Source organism: Heloderma suspectum, chromosome 1 (genome assembly GCF_057233095.1).
Source record: "Heloderma suspectum isolate Gila_16-S chromosome 1, 16-S_ref, whole genome shotgun sequence".
NCBI classification, from domain to species: Eukaryota; Metazoa; Chordata; class Lepidosauria; order Squamata; family Helodermatidae; genus Heloderma; species Heloderma suspectum.
Window position 1 is genome coordinate 76923467 of NC_139458.1, and position 21300 is coordinate 76944766.

The 21300-nt window shown below is 43.5% G+C and overlaps 1 protein-coding gene across 3 annotated transcripts in view; it reads right to left on the bottom strand.

Moving 5' to 3' along the window:
- Positions 1–20979, bottom strand: part of SUSD6 (sushi domain containing 6) — a 124960-nt gene extending 103981 nt beyond the window's left edge. Inside the window, exons 1-2 of one of the 3 annotated variants that reach the window (XM_084847907.1) lie at positions 20561–20979; positions 15889–15998 (exon numbers count right to left, since the gene is read on the bottom strand). The gene's annotated coding sequence lies outside the window, so the exon portion shown is untranslated. The remainder of the gene's footprint in view (positions 1–15888; positions 15999–20560) is intronic. The other 2 variants (XM_084847890.1, XM_084847898.1) reach the window with 2 other exon arrangements.
- Positions 20980–21300: the final 321 nt, after the last annotated feature.

Below are 21300 nucleotides of genomic sequence, written 5' to 3' on the forward strand. Positions count from 1 at the left end.
TCTATACTTGTTAAATGGATTAATTCAAGTTAACTAGCCTTTAGGAATGAACTCGACCATATTGCTATAGCTCAGCCTTCCCCAACCTGGCACCCTCCAGATGTGCTGCAGTACAAGTCCCATCACCCCATATCACTGGCTATGCTGGATGGGGCTGATGGGAGTTGCAGTCCAACTCACTGGAGGGTGCCAGATTGTAGAAGGCTGCTATAGTTTGTCTAGCAATGCACATAATACAAGCATTATGGCCCTATAAAGGAAGTGCTTAGATCTGTGACATGCCAAACACTGTCTTCCTGTTTTTAGTACCTCCTTTTTTTTAGTACTACAAGTTTAAAAATATGTAGTGACTAGACACAGCACAGCCACACTGACCATATTATTCCTTCCAGTTATAATCTATGCACTTATAATAAGAAATAAGAAAATAGATTACTTTCTTCAAGCCAAGCCCCCCATCACACACCTGTGTTGCATTTGTGTAATTTAATATGTAAGATTATTAAATATGACAAGTGGTATACTTTTATCATCAAAGGGCAATACAATATATGACACACAAAGCTAACTGAACTGTGCACGGCATATACTTGGGTACCCAACCTATTAAGACGCCATCATCTACCAAAACTGATCAGGTCCTGAAAAAAAATGTCAGTAGCAGTTTTAAGGCAAGAGGAAAAGCATCCAGAGTTTTGTTTTAATAGTTTTGTTTAAGCAGTTGACAGGAGCTAAGGGTGGCTGGCAGGGTAGAAGAGCCTAATGTGCATGTGCATGCTGGGTTTGGAGAAGATGAGTGGGATAAATAATGGAGAAATGAGGGGATTTTCAGAGGACTAACAGCAGATAAAGTTCAAATATCATTACTTTAGAACCTCTCCAGCACTAGGCCATGAAAAAAATGCCATGGAGTATTTGCTTTCAACTTTCAGCTAATACTTCTTTTAAGAATATGTTTTAGAAATGCCCAGCAGTTTCCTCCCTTATAGGAGGAGGCCATTATGTAGATAAACTTTGAATTGGAATACTCCTTAATATCGACTGATGTACATGTTCTTTAAAATTATCTACCTGTTTCCATGTGCTCAGTGCAAATGGATTCTCCATGCCCTTCTGACAGCTAAAAGATATTACAACACTAGAAGGTTAAACACTCCCCTCCTATAGTGCAATGGATTGAAGACAACACTTTCAACATTTGAATGGGTGGTGTACAGATGCTACTTGCGAATGGATTCTTATTGGGATATTTGGTCTGCTTTTGCTGAAGTTTATGTTTCATTCTTAGGAACCTGTATTTTCATTCATACACACACACACACACACACACACACACCTTCATATGTATGCACTGACACTGATATATTCAAATCTATGTAGCCACATTTTTTTTCTTTTTCTTTTGTTGAAATTTTAAAATAGGTTTTAAAAAAATTTCAGCAATGGTATAGATTTTGATCAACTGAGGACAAAAAATAATATATCTTGAAGGTAACTTTCAGCCCGCACAAAACATCATCGTCAGCCACAAGCTATATGGAAGGGTCCTAGTACTTTCTGACTTACAACAGCACTGGTACTTTTTAGGACTAATGTTTTAGTGAGACTAGACCCTTCTAAAGGTTCTCAAGGCTTCCAAGATCTAAATTGTACTCCATGCTGTTAAATCCAGGTATTCCCAGTGGCACATAGCCTTTTTTTCTGTCTGACCAACACTACTACTTTGGAACAACCAACCTAGTTCTTCCAACATCTTCAAACCTTCCAGGGAAGGCTATTTCTTTTAAATTAAAATGTGCTGCATTTTTTCTGCCATAATGTTAACATACAGTACCAATACCTGATTCTTTGGGATTCTCCCAAACTTCCAAACCACCCACGTACTTGGTATTGGCATGCCTTAAGACAGTTTATGCTTCTCCAAATCACACTTAAAATTAAGGATGCTGGACAACCAGAAAGCCCACTGCTAATTTAACATACTTGTGCCTGTGCCTATATAATCCTATGTGGATCATCAGTCCTACCCACAAGTACTCCTGCACACATCAAAATTGACTGTTATAGTACCAATCCATGATTGCCCAATTAAATGTCTTGAATACTGAATTAAAATATACACTGGAGAGAACTAAGAAAGTCAGTAATGTCATTCTGAATATGCCTTTAGTCACAGCAGGAATGAATACTAAGGGAAAGAGAGCAATGGTCTAATGTTGTAAACCCTACCAACAGACCTTTATGGATCTTTAAATTGTTACTGACACTAGCCTTTATATCCTAGAAGACAAAAGGGGTATTCATTCCTTGCAGTCACGTCTGCCTAATAGCCAGACTTTTAAAAGCAGAGTGCACATAAACCAAGCACCCTCAGGAAAAAAAATACTGGTGCTTTTGAGAAAGCCAACTTGACACTTGGGACCAATACTCTGTTAATTGCCGTCTAGAACCCAGTAGCAGCACAGCAACATGAGCATGGCTTGCTTTGTTACTTGAGCTGGACAACGAAGCTGGCAAATCCGCATTGTTCCCTGTACCCAAAGGCATCTAGAATTTCCACTTCAGAAGGAGGGAAGGGAATCTATCACAAAGATCATTGCTCGTCCAGGAAGCTTTAAGCAGATAAGACCAATGCAGTCGCAAGTGTCCTCTGTGCTGTTATCAAGTATCCAAGGATCACGAGCATCATTTATCAGTGTCTAAAAAACATTTCTGTTTTCTGACAGGTTAAGTGCAGTGCTTTGATGGAATTGTCCAAAGACATCACCATGGGGCTGCTGGACACCATGCCTGGAGGTTAAGTACACAAGATATTGTCCTTGAACACCATTTTTGGCAGAAAGGCAGGATATAAATTTAATAAATAAAAGTAGTTGCAAATGCTGAAGAGCATAGGACTGTACAGTAAGATACGGTAAATAAAGCTCTTGATAATTGACAAACTTACAAGTCAAAAAGGACAATAATCTCAACAGATTTCAGCTGCACCAGTTACACTTCTCAGTTCAGCTAAACAATATATTATTATTTATGACATTAGATCACCACTACATCTATTTACCGACGTCATGCAAGGCAAAAGGAGACCAACAGAGAAGAGTGGTAAGAGAATGCAAGGTACCTGGACATTTTAATAGGACTACAGCTGCATCAGAGGCTTAATTGTTTCAAATGAGACAAAATTAGCAATGTGAAAGTTAGGTCAGCAGGCATATATCAAGAAGAACTTTTTATCAGGTATCAAAACCCACTCTCTAGAAGCTGCACTCAGAAACAGGGTCTTACTATGGTGCTGCATAAAATGCCCTGGGAATCTTGCTGAAGCCACCTCCACTTCCCCTCTGTTCAGCTTTTGGGGATCCAAAGAGAACCATGCAGGGCCACTGACTCAGCCTTTCACAATGGACTCTCAAGGACAGTATCAAGGCAGCAGCCCTGCCAAGGTCTCTACATGTCTCTCTGCACTAGAAAACAGGGGGACAGCTGCAGGAGTTGGGCTGGGCTGCTAGACCCTGCATATTTCCTCAAGGGGGGGAATGTAGAATTAGTTGCCAGAAAGCTCTGCTGCGTTGCCCAGCTGGGGAAACACATAGCTTGCTCCAGTGGCAGCTACCTTTGACTGATGCCACTGTATTAGGCTGGGTGCCTGGCTTTCTGAGTTTCTTCTGCCTTAAAGCACCAGTAGCTCCCAGGGTAAAGTCAGCAATAGCTGTTCACATCCAACCTTGCTCTCTGAAACTGTGTACGCAGCCGATGGAAGCACTTTTTGAGAGTTGTTTATTTGTTAAATTTGTTATTTGTCCCCTAGCCCTCCAGAGCGGATTTGTGGTATGTGTGTGGGGGGGGGGGGACTACAAGAGGGAGTGGGAATCCCTTCCTCCAGTGGTGTCCATTATGCTAGTGGGCAAACACAGTTGGATACAATCCAATGGCATTGTCTTTATTTAATAATTGATTTGATTTGAACCCTGCCTTTCTGCCAAGAAAATTGCATTCAAAGTGGCTTACAATTATAGGAGCTAATTTTTTAAATAAAGACTTGATTAAATCAATAATGAAACAAATATATTAGAAACAATTAAAAACACAAAAGTAACAGAAGGAAAACAGCACCTAACTCTACAGAACAGCTTACATACCAAAGACCTGCTTATTAGCTTCTTATTAGCAACTAAATTCTGAAACCTGCATTCCCAATGTTCCAGAAGACACTGCAGGAATATTTACTATCTCAGTTTTTAATGGTTTCCAACTGATTCCAAATCGCTTAAAAATATATTTTTACATTTCCAAGAATATGTAGACTACATTACCAGCATGGATGTGTCTTTACAGACATGCCACAAAATAGTCCTCTAAATTATAACACACAAAACTGACAGCATGTTGATGAAGCAGCACACACTCACACCCTCTCCCCCAAAAATCAAAATCAGATTTGGGACAATGTCACTGGAATGGGGGGAAAAAAGGAAAAGGTTGAAAATTCACTTCAAATTGACACCAATGGATTTCCAAAAGCATGTTTATCCTCCATCATGCATTTGGAACTCCAAGCATGAAACAAGAGAAAGTCTGAGAGGAAAAACCTTTTGGGCTTTTCTGTGCATTCCTATAATTAGCACTCATGGTTAGGAACACAGGAAGCTGACTTATACTGGGTCTGTTCGCACATCACAAATCACAACAGCTCAACAGTAGGGGCATGGTGCCCAGCTTGCCATGTCTTATGAATCCAGGAGGCAGGGTAGTTTGAGGATTAGACAACCCTCAAATAACCCTAAAAAAAGCCATGGGTTATTTGTGGGTTGTCTAACCCTCAAACACCCCTGCTGCCTGGGTTTGCATGACATGACAAGCCACAGCAACCCAGGCACTATGCAAAAATGGTGCTCATTGGTGCCCAGCCCAACACAACAGCCCCTACAGGTAAATTAAGCCATGGTGGGCTGTTGTGTCATGCGAACCCGACCAGGTCACCGAGACCATTGGTCCATCTAGCCCAGTATTGTTGACACCGACTAGCAGCTGATTTCCAGAATTTCAGGCAGGATACTTTCATCGCCCTACCTGAAGACGCAGGGATTTAACCTAGGCCCTTCTGCATGCGAAGTATGTGCTCTACCACTAAACTACAGCCACTCTCCTTTAGCCTACAGCACCCAGTATTCCCAGGCAGTCCTCCAGCCAAGTACTAACCAGATCTGACCCTGCTTAGCTTCCAAGATCAGAATTTGGCCCTGTGTTTCTATCAAGCTGCTAGCCTGTGCTTATAGAACAGTTCCAATGCACAAAAACCACTTCAAACAACTCCAGTTACTGAGGCTTAAAAGGTTGCTACTTTATGCAGCCTATATTCAAGTGTTACTTGAGTCCAAAAGAGTCCTCACCATTTCTTATCCGCAGCTTGCATCAGCACTTTATAGTACAGCGTCTATAGTGCCAAGAAAAACAAAAGGCCTATACAATTATAAAGAAAAACACAATTTGCCCTAAAATAAAGTCTGATGTTTTCTAACTTAAGATATGGTTACAGCGGAAGATTTACAGACAACACACAAATGAATGAGACTTCAGAAGGCATGGGAGATCAGTCAGCTAATGTCATCCCAGATGCATTTGCAGACAGACCATTTTTATCTTTCATTATAATCTCCTCCTCCCCCAAACATATACAGATGACCCTTCCTACCTTAGTCCCCAGAATTGCATAGCTTCAATTGAGAAAAGGTATTACTGCTTGAGATCTCAATCCCATAAGGTGACTGAGTGGAAAATTGCAGCATGTGGCCTTCCTTCCCACATTTCTCCAGCTATTCTTTCCTGTTCCAACATACTTCATAATTAGATATATTAAAGCCACACAAGATAAGAATGGCTTCCAATTACAAAAGTATAACGTAACATTAAGAAGCTCACATTTGAACACCTGGATTTTAGGACATTAATTCACAGGTACTAGCACTCTGCATACTTTAGTTGACAATTGAAAAGATAATTCACCCCTACCACTGGAATGTTCTTGTTTCCCGTGATCAAGAACAATTATTATGCCAGGGCAGGTCGTTTTCTGATTTTTTAACCACTGCCCAACTTGACAATCCAAGATGAAGGCTGCAACATATAGCTTATCATTTAATCAATATTAAATACAATGACCCCTTCATGGATCACTGCCTTGTTGTGGTGAAGGGGCTTGCATAACTCAGTGAAGCCATAAGCTATGCCGTGCAGGGCCACCCAAGATGGACAGGTCATGGCAGAGAGTTCTGACAAAATGTGGTCCACTGGAGAAGGAAATGGCAACCCACTCCAGTATTCTTGCCAAGAAAACCCCATGGAACGTATCACAAGGCTAAAAGATATGACACCGGAAGATGAGCCCCTCAGGTCGGAAGGTGTCCAATATACTACTGGGGAAGAGCAGAGGGAATTTCCAAGTAGCGCCAGAAAGAGTGAAGCAGCTGGGCCAAAGCCAAAAGGACACTCAGCTGTGGATGTGTCTGGTGGTGAAAAGAAAGTCCGATGCTGTAAAGAACAATATTGTTTAGGAACCTGGAAAGTAAGATCAATGAATCAAGGTAAGCTGGAGGTGGTCAAACATGAGATGGCAAGATTGAACATCGACATCTAGGGAATCAGCGAACTAAAATGGACAGGCATGGGCGAATTTAATTCAGGTGACCATTATATCTACTACTGTGGGCAAGAATCCCTTAGAAGAAATGGAGTAGCACTCATAGTCAATAAAAGGGTGGGAAAAGCAGTACTGGGGTACAATCTCAAAAATGATAGAATGATCTCAGTACGAATCCAAGGCAAACCATTCAACATCACAGTAATTCAAGTCTATGCCCCAACCAGTGAGGCCAAAGAAGCTGAGGTTGATCGGTTCTATGAAGACCTACAACACCTTCTAGAACTAACACCAAAAAAAGATGTCCTCTTCATCATAGGGGATTGGAATGCTAAAGTAGGAAGTCAAGAAATCACCGGGATAACAGGCAAGCATGGCCTTGGTGTACAAAATGAAGCAGGACAAAGGCTAACAGAGTTTTGCCAAGAGAACACGCTGATAATAGCAAACACTCTTTTCCAACAGCACAAGAGGAGACTCTACACATGGACATCACCAGATGGTCAATATCGAAATCAGATTGATTATGTCCTTTGCAGCCACAGATGGAGAAGCTCTATACAGTCAGTAAAAACAAAACCTGGAGCTGACTGTGGCTCAGATCATGAGCTTCTTGTTGCAAAATTTCAGCTTAAATTGAAGAACATAGGGAAAACCACTAAACCATTCAGGTATGACCTAAATCATATCCCTTATGAATATACAGTGGAGGTGAGGAATAGATTTCAGGGATTAGACCTGATAGACAGAGTGCCTGAGGAACTATGGACGGAGGACCGTAACATTGTTCAGGAGACAGCAACTCAATCCATCCCAAAGAAAAAGAAATGCAAGAAAGCCAAGTGGCTGTCTGATGAGGCGTTAGAAATAGCTGAGGAAAGAAGGGAAGCGAAAAAGCAAGGGAGAAAGGGGAAGATATATCCAACTGAATGCAGAGTTCCAGAGAATAGCAAGGAGAGACAAGAAGGCCTTCTTGACTGAACAGTGCAAAGAAATCAAGGAAAACAATAGCATGGGAAAGACTAGAGATCTTTTCAAGAAAATCGGAGATCTTGTGCAAAGACGGGCATGATAAAGGACAAAGAAAGCAGGGACCTAACAGAAGCAGATGAGATTAAGAAGAGGTGGAAAGAATACACAGAAGAACTATACAGGAAAGATCTTAATGACCCTGATAGCCATGATAGTGCGGTCACTAAACTTGAGCCGGACATCCTCGAGAGTGAAGTCAAGTGGGCCTTAGGAAGCATTACTAACAACAAAGCTAGCGGAGATGACAGTATTCCAGCTGAGCTATTTAAAATCCTAAAAGATGATGCTGTTAAAGCGCTGCACTCAATATGCCAACAAATTTGGAACACTCAACAGTGTAGACAGTATAGTAAGAAGCAGAGACATCATCTTGCCAACAAAGGTCTGTATAATCAAAGCTATGGTTTTCCCAGTAGTAATGTATGGCTGTGAGAGCTGGGCTATCACAGGCTGAGCGCCGAAGAATTGATGCTTTCGAACTGTGGTGCTGGAGAAGACTCTTACGAGTCCCCTGGACTGCAAGGAGGTCAAATCAGTCCGTCCTAAAGGAAATCAACCCTGACTGCTCATTGGAAGGACAGAGACTGAAGCTGAAGCTCAAATATTTTGGCCACCTAATGCGAAGAGAAAACTCACTGGAAAAGACCCTGATGCTGGGAAAGATTGAAGGCAAAAGGAGAAGGGGATGGCAGAGGATGAGATGGCTAGATAGCATCACCAATGCAATGAATATGAACTTGAGCATGCACCGGGAGAGAGCGCAGGACAGGAAGGCCTGGTGCGCTATGGTCCATGAGGTCACGAAGAGTCAGACACGACTTAACGACTGAACAACAACAAAATGCAATGATCTTCCATTATTAGCAATGAACTAATGCTAATGAACAGGAACTAGCAGGTGTCAGCAGCGGCCAAGGTGAAATTACAAGTGAGTTAAGCATGCTCTTTTTAGCATTGCCTTTGAATTCCCACCTCCTCACCATAAGCTAGCTGTTAGCAGAACTGTATTAGGAAGCCTTTCCTTTCCTGCTCCTCCTCTTCCAGATCACTGATCAGCAGTGATAACATCCATTCTTCCAAGATGAACTCTGAGCATATGACTAGGACCACAGATTACATCTGTGTCAGCAATTCAAACATTACCTTAGCAGCAGGGCAACAGAGGGACACGTTATTCATACAGACAGACACTGAATGTCTGAAACAGCTCTCACTTTACCACTTCACCATGGTCTGGCTCTTATTTGTGTCAGGTGACCTCATAATTTTGTGGGTAGTCCACAGACGGTCCAGCCACAGCACAGTTTGGTGCTTCCATCAAATTCATGTCTACATACTCCCTAAGGTGTTGGACTGCAACTCCCATAATTCTTAGCCAGCATAGCTAAAGGTCAGGAATGCTGGGGTTGCAGTCCAAAAGATCTAGGGGGCACCAGGTTGGCAAAGGCTGCCCTAAACAAATTATTTCTAGGTTTGCTTTAGAATTTACAAGTAAGTGCTCATTTGTGAACTGAAATTATGTGCAATGTTCCTTATGTGCTAAAAGCAAACTCATCTCTTCACATATCCGCGTGCACACGGAAGCTACAATTAGCCCTGATCCCTTCAGTATGTAACAAACTCACCTTATATGCCAACCTTCTCCCAACCTGGTACCCTTCAGCTGTTTTGGACTACAACCTCCAGTACCACTGGGTATGTTGACTAGGGGTAATGGGAGCTGAAGTCCAAAACATCTGGAAGGATGGGGAAGGCAGTTGTATGAGTCATGGGAAACATGCTTACTGGTACTCAGAAGTGTGAAGCAGCTATCAGAACTGGCAACAATGGTTACAGAAGGACCTCAAAGTTTCCTTTGAGATATATCTCCTCTAGTTGCTCAGGTTTACCTCCTCTCATCATTCTAAAGCAAGCATGCATTTGGGACCACATGTGAGGAAGAAACCATTTGAAGTAGAGAAACAGCCAGCAGAAAGAGGATCAGGTTATCACCCCATCCCTGTCACTTTTCCTTTCCAAGTTCCCTTTCTCCCAAAGCTGCTTTTCAGCATCAGGGCTCTGTTTCATGGATCTATTCAGTTAGTCTTCAAGATATTTGCTTCAGGGAGCTAACTTGAAGCCAAAACCTTGTAATTAACATTTTCCTCATTACACATTTTGCTTGTATATGTCTCCATCCTCACTGATTTATGCCATTCAATCACAGGACCTTCAAAAATCCATCCTGCTGTGTCTACTGACCAGAGAACTACCTTGAATGTGCCAAAAGAATTAAGCTGCTGAAGGTTACAAAGATTAAGATCCGAACTGCCATGAAAGAGAATAAAGAGGGTAGCTTTGTTATGTCCTACTGCCCTACATAAATTCTTCATGGTTACATGTTGCAGCAAGCAAAATACACCAGAATTTCAGATTTAGTTTGTCTTTTTGCTTTGTAATCATTTGCACTGTAGTGCCATTTAAGTATTTCAGCCAAAAGTTTTACTGATCTTTGGCAGCAAGTTGAGTAATTATTTTAGGTCTCCTTCACAATTTTACTGTTACTGAGACCCAGCATAATGCTAGTGCCTGGAGCATACAATTGGATGTAGTAAACTCAGGTACTAACTCCTCAATCAACCATGAAACTCACTTGGGGAGTGTTAGGATTGCTTTAAAGTTAAGTGACTTTAAATCCTCAACATGTGACTCATTTTTTTAAAGAAAACAAGAACACAGTGTTAAATCTAATATCATGCTAGCAGAAATCTGCTAGCGCAAATGACTTTCTCCGTCTCCTCCCCGCATAGCCCTCTGTGCCACCCAAAAAACTGCTCCAGAGGATTTCCCAGCCCTCCAGAGCTAATTCCTTCCCAGGTCCCTCACCCCCTCCCAGCACCACTGACTGAAGCAGTTCCATCAGCAGAATGACACCACTGGATCCAACCCACATATCTGCAACACTGTGCAATATTAATGATACCTTACTGTAGTGGCATTGCAGCTTGTCAGGTCATACTGCAAGAAAAACAGTTATAATGGGCTGCTCTACATGAAGCTAAAATCCCACAACTTTACCAGGGCTTCTGTTTCCAGATTCCTAGTGGGATTATGCTCGGCTCCTTTCCACATGGTTTATCCTTTTTTTCTTTTTCTTTCTGGGCAAGCTCTATATGTTTCATTAGAAAGCCACTAGATGGTGCTGTGGTATTGCTGAAATAAAGTGCCATTTCATCAGTATACCATAGATCTACCACGGTTCATAGCAGGAGGAGGGAAAATGCCACACTTTCTTCGTCATGGGAAAAAGCCGCGGTAAAGGTTGCAAAGATTGGGACATGCCCTGGAGGATGACGACATCATGTACAGGACTTGCAAACTTCTGTGAATGACCAATCACGAACGCATGATAAATGCCTCGTGCAGAAATGGGCAATGCCTTTCAAAGCAATCCTAAGATAATAGGCTTTATAACCACAATCCAGTCACCTGTTTGCATAGAGAAAGGGGAGGGGTGGTTATATTATTGCTTACAATTTAGATTTTGAAGTGTAGCACACCAACCCTGATTTTGTACTCCCACCAATATTTTTTTTAGTTGTTTTTATATTTGATGTTTTTTATTGATAAGCTTGTAACAATTTTTTTTCTTTCAAATGCTCTCTTTTGATAAGTTAATGTTTATTGTGAGCCACTTTGGCTACAGTTTATTGTAGAAGAACAGCCTAATAAGTAAGTAGAATTATGGTGGGGAAGTCTAGATGGTAGTTCTGATGCTTTTCAAACTTTGTTTTTCAATCACTTTCAAACTATTTTAATTTCTTTGAACCGTCCAGAGAACTTTGGCTACGGGATGGTATAGAAATACAACAAATAAAGTTAAATGAATTGGCACCAAGAGCATTTAAAACATTCACAAAATGCACAAGCTAGAGTGATGGTGGGAGCGATGGGACGAATAATTTCCCTTGTCACTAATGGGATTGTAGATGAGAGACAAATATTACTGCTGACATTCATGGAACCACATTAACAATCGAAATGGTAACCAAAGGAAAAAATTGCAATTCCTGAAGCATAAAATAAAATGCTTGTAGTACTAGAGAAACAGGCAGAACAATCCTACCATTGCATGGGGTGGTGGGGACCCAAGGTGGAAGACCCCACATATCCAAAGGTGTGCCTGGCTCATGTTGGCAGCATGGATGGAAGGAAGGAGTGGCATTTTGCCTATGTTCCCCCCCTCCCCCCCTTTTTAAAGGCAATTTCCCACTGGCCTCTTTTGAATTCTCTCCAACTGATTCCATGGAAAGGAATTAAACTACACCAGCTGTAGGCATGATGCAGATTTGCTACCAGCTTGGGGACATATCAGGGGAATGGGTAGACTTTGGACCCTGTGGATCTAAGTCTTCCTCCAATTCTCCCCTGACAACCCCCTAGAATGCCCCCCTCTTTCCTCTACCAGCACTGGAGATCTGACATCAGAGAGGCAAGGCCTGGAGACATTTGCACAGTGGACGGGGGGGGGGGGGGGCAGGTTTGCAAGGGCAGACTGCTCTCTCCACCCTCAGAAAGGGAGATCTGAAACATCCATTGGCCTCTGGTATATCCTCCAAGGGCCTATAGGATTGCAGCCAACATGCAGCCCTGTAACAGAAGCACAATCTTACAGAAACTCATCTGGACTTTATGGGACTTTCACACAAAACGCTAACCCACACTCAGTGGTTGAGTGTGGGTGGTTTGTTGAACCATGGGTTGTTTGTTGAACTGTGGACTAGCATGCTGTCTGAATGCAGCCAGGGTGGCTTATTAACCATGTAGTGTGGCTTATTTTTCTCAAGACACCACCTTGAGAACCCATGGCTTGTTGGGTTGTTCAGGGTGGTTAACAAGCCACAATGCATGTTAACAAGCCACCCTGGCTGTGTTCAGACAACATGATAACCCACCCTGTAGAAAGTGTGGTGTATTCAAACAGCACACTGACCCATGTTTCAACAAACAGCCCACGGTTCAAAACAACCCACATTGAACCACTGAGTGTGGGTTGGCATGTTGAGTGAACAGCCCTTGTATCACAAATGAGTAGCGTATTTTACTGTACTAAAGACTGATGACTCAGTATTTTGACTTGTAAAGCGATGCTAAATTTTGTTCCAGTTCCAAATTTCAATTCCTTGGTCACCGGCCCAGACTCCAAGAAATGGGATTATGCTGCCTGTTTTTCCTAGTGCAAGCTCAGTTTTAGAGAATCGTATTTAGGATTAGACTTCCTAGACTTTAAGAACTTGAAGTATAATTACTTGACACACTTTTTAGAAAGTCATGCCACCATGATTAAGGCTCCAGTTGTGAAAGGAGATGAAATTATCCTTTCTTCTGTGAAGATGGACCTGTATATGTACATCTGCTTTTAGAGGACATTCTCCCTCTGTCCCAGCCTTTCCCTTCTGTGAGCCATTAAGGCTCCAAGGTGGTATTGATATAGGGATTGTAATGGACTTTCTAGCTACTGTTCGGTTTTGTCCCTAGTTCATTGGTGAGTGCTGAACTGACTCAATAACCTCAATGATTACAAGTAAGGAAAGCCAAGGTCCTGGTTGTTATCTGGCCTCTTCCAGTAATACTCTCTCTAAAGGTACCATTTAAAAATGCAGTTTGGCAAAGAGTGCTAAGTAAAATTTGGTAACAATATCATGACATTACATTGTTGGTTACCACCCTTAGGTTAATTTTGAGTTATTTTTGTTCTGTAAAAAATATATCCTGTTTGCAAACCTTAGTACACAGAACAAGTACTCTTAAACAGTTTCCTGTTTGTGCTGTGAACCACATCTGAAGTTAAGTGCTGCACTTCTATTTGTTGACATGAATTCGCTTCCAGAAGAATTAGGCTTTCAGTAACTAGCTACTCCTACACAGTAACAATGCTGACGTAACTTCCTCACTCTTCCTCCGCTCAAAAAGATAACCGGAGCAGAAAAAAAAATTAGCAAAAGAATGCACAGTCAAGTGGAAAGCCTGTGGACCCAAGATATCAATTTTAAATGGTCTGGACTTGTCTCCTTCTATGAAGAAAAGCAGCTTCATGATGGGGGGAAATTTAAGTGACCATTGCCAAAATAACCAGCCCCAGGTTTACCTCTTTTTCAAGAACTGTAACATAGTGAACTTAATTCTAACAAATAATTTATGCTAAACACAAAACCAGTTGCAGCAGAAGCATTCATTGTGACTCTGCCTCACAATGTTCTTTTTAAATGTCAGTCCTTGCCTCAGTATATAGAGGGAGCTCAGTTTGGTAAGGCTTGTACTTCTTCCCGCAGCCTCTGTACTCACAATGTGACAATGATAACTGCTCAAAGATGGGGAAAAGTAAAAACAAGTAAATGCTTAAATGATCGGTGCTTGGGATTTTTCCAACCCCGGATCTAATAATGAAGGAACAAAGCACAGTACTGATAGTCATGAATGTTCCAATATCACTGTACAAGTAGAATGCATGAGATATTCAGCATTAACGGGCAAGTCTGCCACCAAAAGCATAACAAAAACTCCTTGCTTAAGCTTCCACATATCTAGTCTAGTCCACAGCCCTAGGACTGATAGCAAATAAGACATTTTGTTAGTTCTTCTCACATTGTCACAGGTATCCAATTGGCCTTGACAATGCCTCTTAAGTACAGGGGGCTAAATGTTAGTCTGGTTGGATTTGCTCACAGGTCATTCTTAATCTTTGCTGATGTTGGTCTATGTTTAAACTTATTTACTTAACTGCTTCATTAGAAATACTTGGAACAAGTAATGGCAACAAAAGAAAAATATGAATGCTCTCAATAATTCTAAATCTACTCATGACTGACCTGGTTTGCATGATTGCAGGGTGGTTAATAAGCCGCCATGGCTTGTTAACTACTCTGCGCATGCTGGTCACATGCTGGGGGATTAGCATAATTACCCTCAGCAGAACAGCTTCCCATGTTATGTGAACCTGGCCAAGGTGGCCTGTTGTCATGGTTAACAAGCCACACAGAACCCATGGGCTGTTGTAGGGTTCTGGGGTGTCTTGTTAACCACAGCAATAAGCCACTGGCCAGGTTCACACAACACAAGCCACAATACGAAGGGTAATTATGCTAATCCCCCCTGCATGTGCCACCGCTGGATGGAGAGAACAAGAACTGCACAGAGAAGACACAGAAAAAAATATATTGGCCAGCATGCAAGCACTGACTTGGATGCATCAAGTTTGTCACATCCACTGTCAGGTTTTCCATTACAGTAAAGAAATGTTAAGCACATTTAGTTGACATTCCCAGGGCGGGTGGAGAAAGAAAGACAGGAATAGTTTGGGACAGATTAGTGGTAAACGCCTCGTCTCCCCAAGTTTTACCAGGATGCTTGTAAAGGTAACATAACATAGATTCTCAGTGAACTTGCAATACACTTGCAGTGCATCAGTATCAAGTAAGTTCAGAAAGCAGAGAACAAATTTTGGATTTTATTTAAAGCTGAAAAACAAACTCAGCTCATCTATGTCATCACAACTGGTATAACAGAATGCTCCATGGCCATTTCACCTAGACTGGTAGCCTATATCCCTTCATGCTTACTTAATTCTTGAATATCAGAGCTCTTCGCTGATGGTTAAAACATAATGTTTGACTGACTTTTATAAGAAGAAATTTGAATTTAATATAATTCATAGAATAAGTGGGCTAAAAATGGAGAAATGTAAAAAACTGAATTCAAAATATGTACAGTAGTATTTATTACAAATGTTAACATGCTAGGTGTTTTGCAGCCTGTGGTCAACCTAACAACTCCATCGAGGAAAACACTTATTCCCATGTTATAGATGGGCAACTGAAGCAGAGAGTGACTTGTCTAAAGACACTCAGTACCTGGTAAAAGGTCGAATTACAACCCAGACTCAAGCCTAACTCTGTATTAGTACTGCCCTCATAAAGTTTATCTTATTTAACAATAAATGTATGTCTGGGTCTTCTGATTTGCATAACCACATAATGACAGCAAAACCAAAACTTGGCCACAATAACCAACAGTAGGCATTTTACATAGAGAAACAGTGGTTTTTAGAACTTTCTACCATCAACCAAGGAACCTTAGTATATTGCAAAGGTTTCTGGGGCACCATTCCGATGAGACACCAGTCAGGCCTCACTGTTGTCCTCTTGAACAGAATGCAACCCAGAACACACCCAAATGCTTACTGCAAGCGAAGATCAACAACAGTAGGTAGCTGTCTTCCAGGGAAGCTTCTTTGCTATTTCAGATCTTCTCATTGGGGAACCCGCAATAAAATTCCAAGGAAGCTCGATTCCTGAGAAAATATTATAATAGAACAATGGTTATAACACCATAGATTCTGCCCCTTGCAAATAGGCATGTTCCAGCTGCTCTGCTCTGCTCCCTTACTACAGAAACCACATATGGAGCTGCTGCTTGGTGTGTGTTGCTATCTGCAAGGGAAAGAGAAGAAGGTTCCTCCTGTGCAAGCACCGAGTCATTACTGAACCCTAGAGGGACGCCACTTGAACCAGGGCAGTAACAAGCACAGGAATGTGACCATGCAGTCCAAACCAAGGCGTGCTTACTTGTTCGCTGGGACCAAGGGCCCCTCTTTGGATCTTATCATTGTGGACTAGAAGCCAGAGCACTGTAGCTCAAATAACATGAAGAGCCATGGCCATATGGCTTCTTCACATATCAGGACCACTACTTTCTTAGGGCTTTGCATTTTCATTTCATTCCTGTCCTAGCTCTAGAACAGGCAACTATTTTTATTACTGAAGTAGACACCAAGTGCCATTACTGTCCTACTTCTGCTTCAGGACCCAAGCAGCAAACTTTAGCTATTACAGTTCAAGAAGCCACAACTGGTTTAGAAACACTTAGATGCCAAAAGCATTAGCAAAATAGCATCCTCCTTAGTTAAAAACATTGGCTTGGCTCCTAACTAACACTCTGTTGGCAACAGCATCCCCTCAGGAGAGTTCTGCTGATGCGATGCTCCCACCAGCGAAAGAGGGGAGAGAGGCAACTTTCACCAAGTCCCCCTCCAGCACCTTGCACACCTCAAAATCTGCTCTGGAGCATTAGGGGACCCTCTGGAATAGTGAGGAGGGGGCAAGGGGCTGCAGATGGGAAAGGGCATTGGTGAAAATCATCTCCCCTTCTGTTCCTCCTCTGAAAGCCTCTGCTACAGCAGAGTCTCTTTCATCGGTGAAAGGAGCTCATCTGTTTGCAGAGCATTAGTTAGGATCCAAGCCATTCATTGTTCTTCAAGGGAAAAAGACAGTCCTATACAAACTTGTGATATGTTCCATGGGGTTTTCTTGGCAAGAATACTGGAGTGGGTTGCCATTTCCTTCTCCAGTGGACCACATTTTGTCAGAACTCTCCGCCATGACCTGTCCGTAGTGGGTGGCCCTGCACGGCATAGCTTATGCACTGAGTTACGCAAGCCCCTTCGCCACAACAAGGCAGAGATGACAGTATTCCAGCTGAGCTATTTAAAATCCTAAAAGATGATGCTGTTAAAGCGCTGCACTCAATATGCCAACAAATCTGGAACACTCAACAGTGGCCACAAGACTGGAAAAGGTCAGTTTACATTCCAGTTCCAAAGAAGGGCAATGCCAAAGAGTGTCCAAACTACCGTACAATTGCGCTCATTTCACATGCCAGCAAGGTGATGCTCAAAATCCTACCAGCTAGGCTTCAGCAGTATGTGAACCGAGAACTACCGGAAGTACAAGCGGGGTTTCGAAGAGGCAGGGGAACTAGAGATCAAATCACCAACATTCGCTGGATCATGGAGAAAGCAAGAGGATTCCAGAAAAGCATCTATTTCTGCTTCATTGACTACGCTAAAGCCTTTGATTGTGTGGATCACAACGAACTGGCAAATTCTTAAAGAGATGGGAGTACCATCTTACCTGTCTCCTGAGAAACCTGTACAAAGGTCAAGAAGCAACAGTAAGAACCAGACACGGAACAATCCATTGGTTCAAAATTGGGAAAGGAGTATGACAAGGCTGAATATTGTCGCCCTGCTTATTTAATTTATATGCAGAGTACATCATGAGAAACGCCGGGTTGGATGAATCACAGGTTGGAATTAAGATTGCCGGGAGAATTATCAGCAACCTCAGATACGCAGACGATACCACCCTAATGGCAGAAAGCGAAGAGGATCTAAAGAGCCTGTTGTTGAGGGTGAAAGTGGAGAGTGCAAAAGCTGGTTTGAAACTCAACATTAAAAAAACTAAGATCATGGCATCTGGCCCCATCACTTCCTGGCATATAAAAGGAGAAGAAATGGAAGCAGTGACAGATTTTACTTTCTTGGGCTCCAAGGTCACCACAGACGGTGACTGTAGCCATGAAATTAAAAGACGCTTGCTCCTTGGGCAAACCTAGACAGCATAGTAAGAAGCAGAGACGTCACCTTGCTGACAAAGATCCGTCTAATCAAAGCTATGGTTTTCCCAGTAGTAACGTATGGCTGTGAGAGCTGGACTATAAAAGGAAGGCTGAGGGCCGAAGAATGGATGCTTTCGAACTGTGGTGCTGCAGAAGACTCTTACGAGTCCCCTGGACTGAAAGGAGGTCAAATCAGTCAATCCTAAAGGAAATCAACCCTGACTGCTCATTGGAAGGACAGATACTGAAGCTGAAGCTCAAATATTTTGGCCACTTAATGCGAAGAGAAAACTCACTGAAAAAGACCCTGATGCTGGGAAAGATTGAAGGCAAAAGGAGAAGGGGACAGCAGAGGATGAGATGGCTAGATAGCATCACCGATGCAATGAATATGGACTTGAGCACGCTCCGGGAGAGAGCGGAGGACAGGAAGGCCTGGTGTGCTGTGGTCCATGGGATCACGAAGAGTCGGACACGACTTAACGACTGAACAACAACATACAAACTTACTCTTAAAAAAAAAAACCCTGCACAACTACAGTGACGGAAAGGATCTTGCCAAGCAAGGCCTTATTGCATAACAACATTTACAGGAACACAAAGCAAGCATGAGGAAATAAATGGGCAGCTCTACTGAGTGATAAAAGACTTCAAACATCTATAAGTAATTTTCACATCTTTGCTTCTTCCCAGTTAAGGCGAACACTAAATGCAGGATATTACAATCAAATAGGAAGTCTTCCAAAGCTCCAAAGCAAGCATTTCTTAAGAATAGAAGCATGCCAACATAGTGACTAGGTTCACACAACACGGTAACTCATACTCAAACCTTGAGAGTGAGTTGCGTGTGGGTTGTCATTGAACTGTGAGTTGTTGTTAAAACATAGGATATCATGTTGTCTGAACCCAGCTGCACTAACAAACCATGGTTTCTTAACCACAAACAACCCATGACAAGAACCCATGGTATGCTGGGTTGTGAACCGTGAGTTGTTCATGGTTAAGAAAGTAACTTTGTGTTGATCTCCCATATACATTTTCTAGGAAAGAACTAGTATGGGGGAAGACCAGACTTCTCAACAGGAAGCTTAGATGTTAACTGTGTATGTATGCTTGCTCAGAAGTAAATCCGACTGAGTTCAATGGAACTTACTTCCAGATAAGTAGGTATGTACAAGATTCCAGCTCACATTGATTATAGAACGCATTCTAGCTCCTTACTAGCAGGCTGTCATTAGGATCAAACAGGATCAGCACACCAGCCATGTTAAATATGATCAGCAATTCTTACGTAAAGTTTCGCAAAAAGAGCACATTACAGGAAAGTGATGCATTCACTCTTAATCTGATAATAGTCTTTTTTTTTTCACTACCACATCGTTTCCCACGACTTTTAAAAACCAAAACAGACATATAAACAAAGTCTAATAATTCATCTTAAAAGCCCAAGTGTTATTGCTCCAGTAAACAGCAAATAAAAGAGGTAGCTCTGTATTTGTGAGACAATACAAGATTTCAACCAGAATTCTCTCTCACACTCGCACTCTTTTTAAATAAGGCAGTTACATACAGCCCCAACTTTCCTCAGGAACTCCGGCATTCCCAAAATGTCACACAAGCAAGCTACAGATTGAGGCACACAGAAACTGCACGCTACCAGAGTCTAAGTCATTCCACCACACACTCCACCCCTTGAGAGAGGGTTTCATATGGTGCAAGTAAAGGTTGAGTTCTGTTAAGTCACTAGCCGGAAGGTTTCTCTTTAGCTGCAACCCCAAGTGCAGCCATAAGTGTCACATCTGCATTTAACCCAGCACCCTCTAGATGTGTTGGGCTACAATTCCGACGTCGATCGTGGGAGTTGTAGTCTATCCGATCTGGAAGGCACCACCAAGTTGGGGAAGGCTGCATGATCTATTCTAGCACATCCTCCAGGAAGTACTAGCGATCTGGCTTTTCCACAGCAGCTGTGTCCAGACAAGTTTTCAACTTTCCCAAGCAATGGGATTTCCCCTTTTGCCTTTGAGAATCATCCAAACCCCTAGGGGGGACGGGAGGGGCAGACTGACAGTTTCCATCCACAGACACTCCTCATAACGCAGGACTCAAAACATTCCGCTCTTCGTCCCCCGTCTCTCAAATCCACCCTTCATCTGTCCAAGTCATCGCCGTGTGTATCTCTGTTGTTGTTGTTCAGTGCCCTAACTCTCCCGGAGCAGACAGGCAGGTGCGCGTGCCCGGAACGAGAAAAACCCGAGCAACTCTCTGACAGACCCCCGGCTGGGTCTGCGCCCACAGCAGTCGCTCTCCTCTGTCCCCCCCCACTCCCACCCAGTTCAGCTAACAAAGAGCAAAAAGGGGGGAGGGGGGAGGACGAGCCTTCACTTCCTCCCTCCCCAAGCCAGCCTCTCCTCGCCGCCCTCCTCCTCCCAACCCACTCTCGGGCCAACTACTCACCTAGCAGCACCTCGGCTGGCTCCAGAGAGAAGGCGGCCGCCTCCCCGATTCCCCTCCTCGCTCCACGGCTGGTTGGGCTGCTGCAAGGCCCGCGTGCCCTTGGCTGCCTGGCGCTGGGAACGGCGGGGGAGGGGAAGGGAGCCGTCTCCTCTTGTCGCAGGGCTCGGCCAACGCAACATTCGCGGCCCGCGACAAAAGCGGAACGGGAGAGCCGCGGCGCAAAAGTCGAGGCGAGCCGCGGAGGAGCGCCCCGCGCCCGCACCGGCGCCTCAAGAGCGGGACGAGGGGACCCTCTCCTCTAATTCGCTCGCCCCGCCGCCGCCGCGCCGCCGCCAACTCTCCTGCTTCCCCGAAGCAACAGCCGCTCGGCGATGGCTCCGCCTGCGCCCTAACGCGAGCTCGCCTCACGCGCTGGGCCTGGCGAGCAGGAGGGGACAGGAGGCGGCCCTCCGCGAGGATTTAAAGGGGCAGCGAAGGCAGAGCAGCAGCAGCAGCTGGGTTGAGACCAGAGTGGTCGGCGAGGGAGGGAGGCCTGGCCGGGGCGAGGCCACAGGACGGAGCAACACAAGGGAGAGGAAAGGGAGGGAGGACCCTCGCCAAACAACTAGCCTGCCTGGACGGAGCCAGCGCCTTTCCGCACGTGGGCTGCCCCCGCTCCTCCCCGGGCCGACAACTAAAGGAGGGTGCTCCATGAAGGGGGGGGAGCAGTTTCCCCCCTCCTCTCCCATGGGGCGGGGATT